This window comes from Schistocerca nitens, chromosome 6, assembly GCF_023898315.1.
Source record: "Schistocerca nitens isolate TAMUIC-IGC-003100 chromosome 6, iqSchNite1.1, whole genome shotgun sequence".
In the NCBI taxonomy this organism is placed as follows: Eukaryota; Metazoa; Arthropoda; class Insecta; order Orthoptera; family Acrididae; genus Schistocerca; species Schistocerca nitens.
The window spans coordinates 527994108-528003485 of record NC_064619.1 but is presented as its reverse complement, the minus strand read 5'-3'; the positions used below and the strand labels follow the sequence as shown (position 1 = coordinate 528003485).

Here is a 9378-nt window from a genome sequence, read left to right as displayed (position 1 = left end):
CATACAGGTGACCGTCTGCTGTAGTACGTGTAACCTGTCTACCTTAGGACATGGGTTCTTATTCAAAATATTGTGTACTCACTCCCTTCTACAAGCTCTAAAAGCTTTTAACGGAAAATTCAGAACAACGTGTGCAAAAATATCGGCAGTTACACTTGTTATTTTCTGTGTTTTTCCAAACTTATCAATCCATTCGATCTACTTTGCGTACATGGTTCAAGAGGAGAGGGGTACAACAACAATACTACAAGAGGCCGCTACCACACAAACACAACTTCTCGTTTGGTGCCTTTGAGTTCCAAGCACTACCCTTCTCCAGATGGCGCTAGCTATTGCTGACTACTTTCTAGCTCGTAGTATTCGTCGGTCGACAGTACTGCCAGCCGCCACAGAGTGCGCTGTCAACGGTGGACTGCTTTGCTTGCACCCAGTACTGGTAGAGATGGAGATCATTCCGGTGACAGGCAGTTCTGTTCTGCGTCGCGGTGTTGTATGGTTCCATGACTACAAATCCCCTACTACAGTTCAGTGACAATATTGCTAAGCACTACCTCAGAGACAAACTGTTATTAATTGACACAATCGTCTCACCGAAACTGGCACCGTATCACATTGGACGCTGGGTCATGGTCGGTAAGCAGTCTCTGACAAAGCAATTGAGCCAGTTCGGCAGACTAACATTGTAATCTGGGTAAATAACGAGACGTGCCAGTTTGGAATTGAATATGCCTAGTGTTACAGCGTGGAGCCTATTACGGAAACGACTGCCACTCAAAACCTACAAATTGGAATTATTGCGTCCTTAAATAGAAAGTCACAATGAAAAACGGGCTAAGTTTTGTGTAGAAATGTTTAAGACCATGCAGACTTAAGATGATTTTCTGAGTAAAGTTGTGTTCAGTGACGAAACAGCCTTCCGTATCTGTGGTAAATTGAATCGGCATTGTAGTATCCTGGCCACTCGTTTAATATAGCGTGTCTAGGAAGCTTTTTCTCGGATAGCTAAACAACAATTGAAGCAAATAATATTAATGGAACTTCCTGGCAGATTAAAACTGTGTGCACCGACCGAGACTCGAACTCGGGACCTTTGCCTTTCGCGGGCAAGTGCTCTACCATCTGAGCTACCGAAGCACGACTCACGCCCCGTCCTCACAGCTTTACTTCTGCCAGTACCTCGTCTCCTACCTTCCAAACTTTACAGAAGCTCTCCTGCGAACCTTGCAGGACTAGCACTCCTGAAAGAAAGGATACTGCGGAGACATGGCTTAGCCACAGCCTGGGAGATGTTTCCAGAATGAGATTTTCACAGTTTTAATCTTCCAGGAAGTTTCATATCAGCGCACACTCCACTCCAGAGTGAAAATCTCATTCTGGAAACATCCCCCAGGCTGTGGCTAAGCCATATCTCCGCAGTATCCTTTCTTTCAGGAGTGCTAGTCCTGCAAGGTTCGCAGGAGAGCTTCTGTAAAGTTTGGAAGGTAGGAGACGAGGTACTGGCAGAAGTAAAGCTGTGAGGACCGGGCGCGAGTCGTGCTTCGGTAGCTCAGATGGTAGAGCACTTGCCCGCGAAAGGCAGAGGTCCCGAGTTCGAGTCTCGGTCGGTGCACACAGTTTTAATCTGCCAGGATGTTTCATATCAGCGCACACTCCGCTGCAGAGTGAAAATCTCATTCTGGAAACATCCCCTAGGCTGTGGCTAAGCCACGTCTCCGCAATATCCTTTCTTTCAGGAGTGCTAGTTCTGCAAGGTTTGCAGGAGAGCTTCTGTAAAGTTTGGAAGGTAGGAGACGTGGTACTGGCAGAAGTAAAGCTGTGAGGACCGGGCGTGAGTCGTGCATCGGTAGCTCAGGTGGTAGAGCACTTGCCCGCGAAAGGCAGAGGTCCCGAGTTCGAGTCTCGGTCGGTGCACACAGTTTTAATCTGCCAGGAAGTTTCTTATCAGCGCACACTCCGCTGCAGAGTGAAAATCTCATTCTGGAATATTAATGGATTTTATTACAGTCAGTTAAATTGACAATACTTAACTTTGCGTATTCACAAAGAGGTGTCGCAAGCAAATGGCGACATACAAATAATCAATGTCATCGGGATATACAGTTTCAAAGCAAGCAAATAAAACAGGTCTTAAGCCACTGCTGTGGCGTTTGAATGACGGCTCGTCTTCCAGTGCGCGCGGCTATATTTTTTTTCTTCTTTATTGAATTTCAAATCCCCATCCGAGGCGGGCTGGCAGCAGCATATGCGCTGCTCTTCAGCCAAAAGACAATAAGGATAAAACAGAAGACATTAAAAATTACAAAGGAGAAAAAATGGCGGACAAAAAAAGGGGGGGAAAATAATGGACGAGAACGGATAAAAAGGGGTGGACTATAAAACGGAGACAAAAACCTTAAAAAGTATTGAGCACAAAAACCACACACTGGGACAATTAAAAGAACACATGGCGAAGTATGGCTGCAGCATAAAAGTGTCGAGGAACGGCGTAGCACTTAACGATCACTGACAGTAACACTATGTTCAAGTCCAGCACACAATTAAATCACAGCTCGCGACGCACAGGAGATCAGCACCAAACACAACACTGATGTAGCACACAGATGACGATGAGCAAAACACGGGATCTGCCAGGTGCATGGAGATGAGGGAGATGGGAGGAAGGTGCGCGGCTACGAGGAGCGGCGCTTATATTCCCTTGGCCTAGATGCCGCTCCTGTCTTGGTGTCGTACTAGTAAGCGTACTACTGGCTGACGACGTCCCACGGCCCTCTCTGCTGTAACGTTCCAGGCCGACGCGACGTGCCGGCGCTTCATGTTACGCGGGTATGGACATAATACTCGGATATGGGATGAGCAGAAACCACGTGACACAAACGAACATGTACGGGAATCGTCGAATCTAATTTTTTTTGTCCTTTAAGTTGTAACAAGATTTACGGTTCTTTCTTTTCTGCAGGGTCAACTGTAATTGGTATATCGTTCCAGGACTTGCATGAACATTATCTAATATCCTAATTACAACAGGACGAAGGCACGGAATTTATTTTCCAGCAAAATGGCGCACCACTGCAATATCATTGTGAAGGTGTCAGTAGGAATGTGCCGAACATCAGGGATAGGAAACTGATTACAAATGAGGTATATGTCATGTTACGAAAGGTATCCACAATCAGCATTTGTAAATAAAACTTGAAGGTATACTGCATTCATATCTATAAGTTATTTACCTTTTTCAGAACTAAAGTTAAGTTTTGTATGAGTAATGTACAAAAACCCTCTATTATGTATCGCATATAAAGTGCTATTCATCAAACGGTTACCGAAGTTAGGTGAAGTTTTGTAACATACCCTTAATAAATGTTTTGAGTATTTCTTTTTGGGCTGCCACTTTTCTGTCCTCGACCCGCCCTATAAAGCAAGTGTATGATTTGATAGTACTAACGTGGAAATTTTTTCCTATTTTAATGAACTATAGGAGATACAAGTCTCCTATACTGTTGATTTTGGGGATGAGTTAATAGTAACATTCATTTGCAGGATCCCATAACGATCCATCAATGTTAACAGGAAACTAATTCTATACGTGCCATCAGACAAACATGGAGACGAGATCTATTCCTTTCATACGGTGTTTCTTTTCCAGAATAAAATTCTCTGTCCACCTAGTGGCAGCCAGTTGCAAGCGACAAAGGTTATCGGAGCGTATTCAGCGCCGTTCCGTATTAAACTCCGGACGAAAGGGATGAAGGAAAGGAGAGAGAAGTGGCCACCGATAAAACGGCCACAATGTCTCCCGACAGGGCCTCCGCCTGCTGCCTTTTATTCAGGGCCACCAATCCCTACACCGCGCAGAGCCTAAGCCGGCACTCCAGATTCGCAATATCGGCTCCCGGAATGTTTCTCCCGTAGCGAGTTTGCACATCTAATACCGGCCGCACTGTCTCGCCGACGTCCTTTCTCAATTCGACCGGAAATTGATTTCCAGGTAGAGTACAGTGGATGAGAAGGATTTGCTGGTAAGCTTCTTACGGACCGCCGAAGCAGCAGTACAGCGCCCCCCCCACCCCCACCCCCCCTACCCCCACCACTGCGTCCGTTCCACTGCGGAGCGGACAATGCTCCAATGCTCGCAGCTAGCCGCATCACGTTCCTGTACTACATTTTACCATGCGTCTTGATAAAATAAGAGCATTATATTCCATTTATCCGCATTCAAAGGCAGCGGCCGCCATTTACCAAGTCGAAATTTTGCAGTAGTAACCTACGTCCTTAATTATTTATTGTATGTATTGCAATCTCTGCCTCCCCCCTACAGTTATTACCCTCTAGAGGTCCCGTTAGCACCGTGGAAGTTATTCCTTCACATCCTAACACATTTATTATTATGTCCCTTCTTCTTGTCAGTTTTTTTTCTTTTGTTCCTTCCCTCACCGTCTTTGCGGAGAAACTAATCATACTTACTTTATCAGTCCAGGTACGCTATTTCTCATTACTTTCCTCTTTCTTCGGTTTAGTCTCACTCCATATTCTCTACTCATTAGATTGTTATTCTATTCAACAGATCCTGTAATTCTTCTTCACTTTCACTGAGGATACCAATGGCATCTGTGAACCTTATCACTCATTACCTTTCAATCCCAATTTTAATTCCTCTCATGAACCTTTCTTTTATGTCTGTTAATGCTTCTTGGATGCACAGGCTGAAGAATAGGGACGAAAGACTTCATCCCTGACAAACTCCCTTTTGAATCGTAGCACCTCGTTCTTGGTCTTAGTCTTATTATTAGTCCCTCTTGATTCTTGTCCCTATTGAATATTTCCTATCATTACCTGTAGCTTACTCCTATTTTTCCCAGAATTTCGAACATCTTGCACCATCTGACATCGAACGCTTTATGCAGGTCGAAGTCTCTTGATTTTTCTCTAATCTTCCTCCCATTTTCGAGGACAACGTGAGTACTGCCCCTCTGGCGCCTTCACCTTTCCCAAAGCCAAACTGTTCGTCATCTAACAGATACTCAATATTCTTTTCCATTCTTCGTGCAATATTCTTGTCAGCAACTTGGATGTACGAGCTGTTAAGCTGCGATGGTCCTCGCAGTTTTCTGCTCTTGCTGTCTTCGGTATTATGTGGGTGATGTTTTTCCGAAAGTCTGAGGATATAACGCCAGTCTCACCGATTCGTCACACCAACTTGAATATTTTTTCAACTTGAATATTGGTTTGGTTGTCACTTCCCTAGATGATTTCAGAAATTATTTAACGTCAAGTCTCCAAAGCCCTATTAAATTCTTTAATACTGGATCCCCTGTCTTTTCCATAAGACAGCAGTTTCTTCTTTTATCACTTCATCATACACTTCCTCTCCCTCATGACGGCTGTCAATGTACACTTTCCATTTATTCTCTCTATCGTCAGCGCTTAACAGTGGAATTCCCGTTGCGCTCTTACGAGGGAACCTCCCCATCGCACCCCCCTCAGATTTAGTTATAAGTTGGCACAGTGGATAGTCCTTGAAAAACTGAACACAGCTCAATCGAGAAAACAGGAAGAAGTTGTATGGAACTATGAAAAAAATAAGCAAAATATACAAACTGAGTAGTCCATGCGGAAGATATGCAACATCAAGGATAACCTGAGCTCAGAAGTGCCGTGGTCCCGCGGTTAGCGTGAGCAGCTGCGGAAGAAAAGGTCCTTGGATCGAATCTTCCCTCGAGTGAAACGTTTTAATTTTTTATTTTCAGACAATTTTCAGTTCAGGCACTCACACATAATTAACTTCCCTCTCCAAAATTCTAGGACATGTTCAGTTTGGCTTGGACAGATGCAGGATTTGACGGTCTACACACGGAAAAATTTGAAAACGTTAAAAACATATGTTATGACAGAGCACAGGGAAAACTGTGCGACTGTGAAACTGTTGCATTCATTTGTTGCAGTTTATGTGACAAACTCTTATGTTTTCATCACGTTTTTGGGAGTGATTATGACATCCATAAGAGAACCTAAATCGGACAAAGTAGAAGAATCTTTTTACCCATTCGCCAAGTGTACAAGTTAGGTGGGTCGACAACATATTCCTGTCATGTGACGCATATGCCGTCACCAGTGTGGTATAGAATATATCATACGTGTTTTCGTGTGGAGGAATCGGTTGACCTGTGACCTTGCGATCAAATGTTTTCGGTTCCCATTGGAGAGACACGTCCTTCGTCTACTAATCGCACGGTTTTGCAGTGCGGTCGCAAAACACAGACACTAAACTTACTACTTTGAACAGAGACGTCCGTGAACGAACGGACAGATCATAACTTTGCGAAAATAAAAAGTTAAATTTTTCAGTCGAGGGAAGACTTGAACCAAGGAACTCGCTGCTCACCCTAACCACAGGACCACGGCACTTCTGAGCTCACGATGTCCTTGATGTTGCCTATCTTAAGCATGGACTACTCAGTTTGCACATTTTGCTTGTTTTTTTTCATAGTTCCACACAACTTCTTCCTGTTTTCTCGATTGATCTGTGTTCAGTTTTTTAAGGCCTATCCACTGTGCCAACTTATAACTAAATCTGAGGGGGGTGCGATGGGGAGGTTCCCTTGTTAGTGTTGCCGCTATTGTATTTAATTTCATCGAAGGTTGTTTCGATTTTACTTTATACTATGGGAGTCCTGCCAACGGTCATTACTTCCTCAATTTTTTTACATTTTTCCTGCAGCCTTTTAGACTTGGCTTCCTTGTACTTCCTGTTTCTTTCATTCCTAAGTGATTTATACTGCTTTCCGTTATACTTTTTTAATGACGATACTTTCGCGTAGGTAACAACACCGTCTGCGAATAGTTTGATAGTGCTGCTACTCCTATCTAAAAGAGCGACCACTTTTACTGAGAATCCACACCCGATGTTACTTTCGTTTGTGTGTAACACTCACTGTTCGCGGTAACGTACTGGATTCTATTAGTCAATCACTTTTGGCGTCCCGATCACACATCTGTGAGGAAGGCTGTGATCGTATCTCGATTTTTGGCGAGAATGTAGTAGAGTAGTGGTCGTCAAACTGCGGACCGTCGGCTGCATGCTGCCCCAATCAAGTATTCGTGCGACTCTCAGACATATTTTATAATAATATGCATCTCGCAAGTAACATCCGAATACAGAAAACGCCAACTAACATTAAGGTTTCATGCCCAGTAGCAAGCGAAAATACTTACAGAGACAGTAATATTTCAAGCTTTTCTTAATTTTAATTGACATTAGTTCGTTCAGTCGCGATCTGAGTGAATTTGGTTGCGTATCTGAGGACGGAGGAGTAGAAGAGCATCTGTGAGCTTAGAGGGTGTGAGAGAGGGAATGTTTTGTTTTAATAACGTAAACATTTGTAAAGTGTCACTGTAGTATGGATCCTTTCGTAAAATGACGGAATATGGCTCCTTTTTACTTGTAATTGAGAGTGGATTGAAAATAACATGAAATACACATGTTACAAATGTGCTAGCATCGCATTACAGCCTACTGCGGGACACGTTTACGTTTATTAAGTATCTTGAGGCTGTGGACCCCCCCCCCCCCCCACCAATTTCAAAATTTTGTTAGTGTTTTCCTTGGAGGTCTTTGCCCATGATTTTTGCTACTTGACTTGAGGTTTCTAGCTCATAATGCTTGCTTACAATTTTAACGTGATGTAAGTTACGTAACTTTAATTCTTAGAAAGAAGATACCCTTAGTGATTACAATTAACTACAAGAAACCGGTTGGCCGTACACATAATTTATTGAAATATTATTTACGGTCAGTTCTGTTACCCACGTTTAAAACTGTGTATATGAGAACTTTCTGTCGTAACAAAATCTATGACTTACAAAACAGTTAGACTCTTGGCAGATAAAGACAGACTTTAAAGTTCGGCAGAGGAGCACAGACTCCTTATCTGTAATATCTCAAATCATTTCACGGATTTGACACATGGAATTCCTGTTTTTTTTCTTTTTTTCCACTTTGTAGCATCATAAAACATGAGCTATGCACACGAGTCCAGCGGCATCTTCTTCTGCAGGCTGGCTGTCGATTGGTAGGTTTCCACGACCGTCGCTAATAAGGCGTCTTGCAGAGAAAGTATATGGTTATTCACAAGAACCTCCGGGGTTCTGCAAGACTACTGCGAGATAACTACAAGACATGAAACAGACACATGTCAGTGGCCAGAGCATCTCCAAGTTTTAAGACACCTTACAGGTGCTCAACAGGGGCACCTTTTGTGATGTGGCAAATTTCAACACAGGGTTACCCGTAGGTCCCCTGGTGATTCAGAAGACGAGAACACGAAAATTATGAGACATACAGAAGACTGACTTGTATCAGTGGTCATAGCATCTATCGAAGTTCCGACTCAAAATATTCTCCGTGATGTAGTTGTGGTAGGCATGTCAGAACAATTACTCATACTGAGCGATAAGGGGCGATCTGTTAATATTCAACTCAAAGAAAGACAATGTCTCAGCCAAGACCGCATTTTTTAATGCAGTGATTTGTTTCCGTAAACAGATCTGACCTGTGAGTAAAGTACATGAAGAGTGAAGCATGTTAGATTATGAAAAATTGCGGACACTGTCATAAATATAATACAATAAATTATTATTACCCATCATCATTATTACACATCATCTGTGTCTAGAAAATATTTTAGCTTTTACCTGCTTCCAAATGATTATATACCAGTTACCGCATTTTATCGATTTTTTATTGAATTACATTTTTATATATGCAATTGTCTCAGGTTGCAGTCTTAACATGTCTTTCTTGACTTATTGCTTTATGTATGCTCTCGCTGTTCTAGAAAATATTTTAGCTTCTACCTGCTACAAAAATTTTATAATTGTATACAAGTTAACACATTTTAATAAAATTACGTTGCAAGACTCTAGGGTTTAACAATTGCAAGTTCCTAGCAGTAGTTGCCAATTGTAAGATTCTGCTAGAGGTTGGTTGCCAGTTGTAAGATGGTGGTTGTTTTCGTTACCAATTGCAAGCTGTTGCTTGGTGTGTAAAAGAAAAGGATCTAACTGACAGGCTGCCATTGAAAATTAATACCTTGAACAAAAATAAAATTCTCGCATATTAATTAAAATATCAAAAACTATTAATGAGTATATATATTCTTTATATCAAATGACACATGATGGCTAAAAAATGACACACAAACATTTTATCTGACAGTCGCTTTCAATAATATGCGGTCTATGGTTACCAAAGTGATCAGCTGGGGAGCAACGCACCCATGCTAACCAGAACTAATCGCTTTTTTTGACTTCACAAACGTGAATCTGTGATACGGCCCAAAAACTACGCTATAGTCAAGCATCTACACTCGACTATTGCACAAG

At 42.4% G+C, this 9378-nt stretch overlaps 3 non-coding genes across 3 annotated transcripts; 2 read left to right on the top strand and 1 right to left on the bottom strand.

Moving 5' to 3' along the window:
• Positions 1 to 1060: 1060 nt before the first annotated feature.
• Trnas-cga (transfer RNA serine (anticodon CGA)) lies at positions 1061 to 1134 on the bottom strand. Its single transcript has one exon. It is a non-coding gene; the product is annotated as a tRNA-Ser (tRNA).
• Positions 1135 to 1535: 401 nt separating this feature from the next.
• Trnas-cga (transfer RNA serine (anticodon CGA)) lies at positions 1536 to 1609 on the top strand. The gene has a single exon. It is a non-coding gene; the product is annotated as a tRNA-Ser (tRNA).
• Positions 1610 to 1837: 228 nt separating this feature from the next.
• On the top strand, positions 1838 to 1911 carry Trnas-cga (transfer RNA serine (anticodon CGA)). The gene has a single exon. It is a non-coding gene; the product is annotated as a tRNA-Ser (tRNA).
• Positions 1912 to 9378: the final 7467 nt, after the last annotated feature.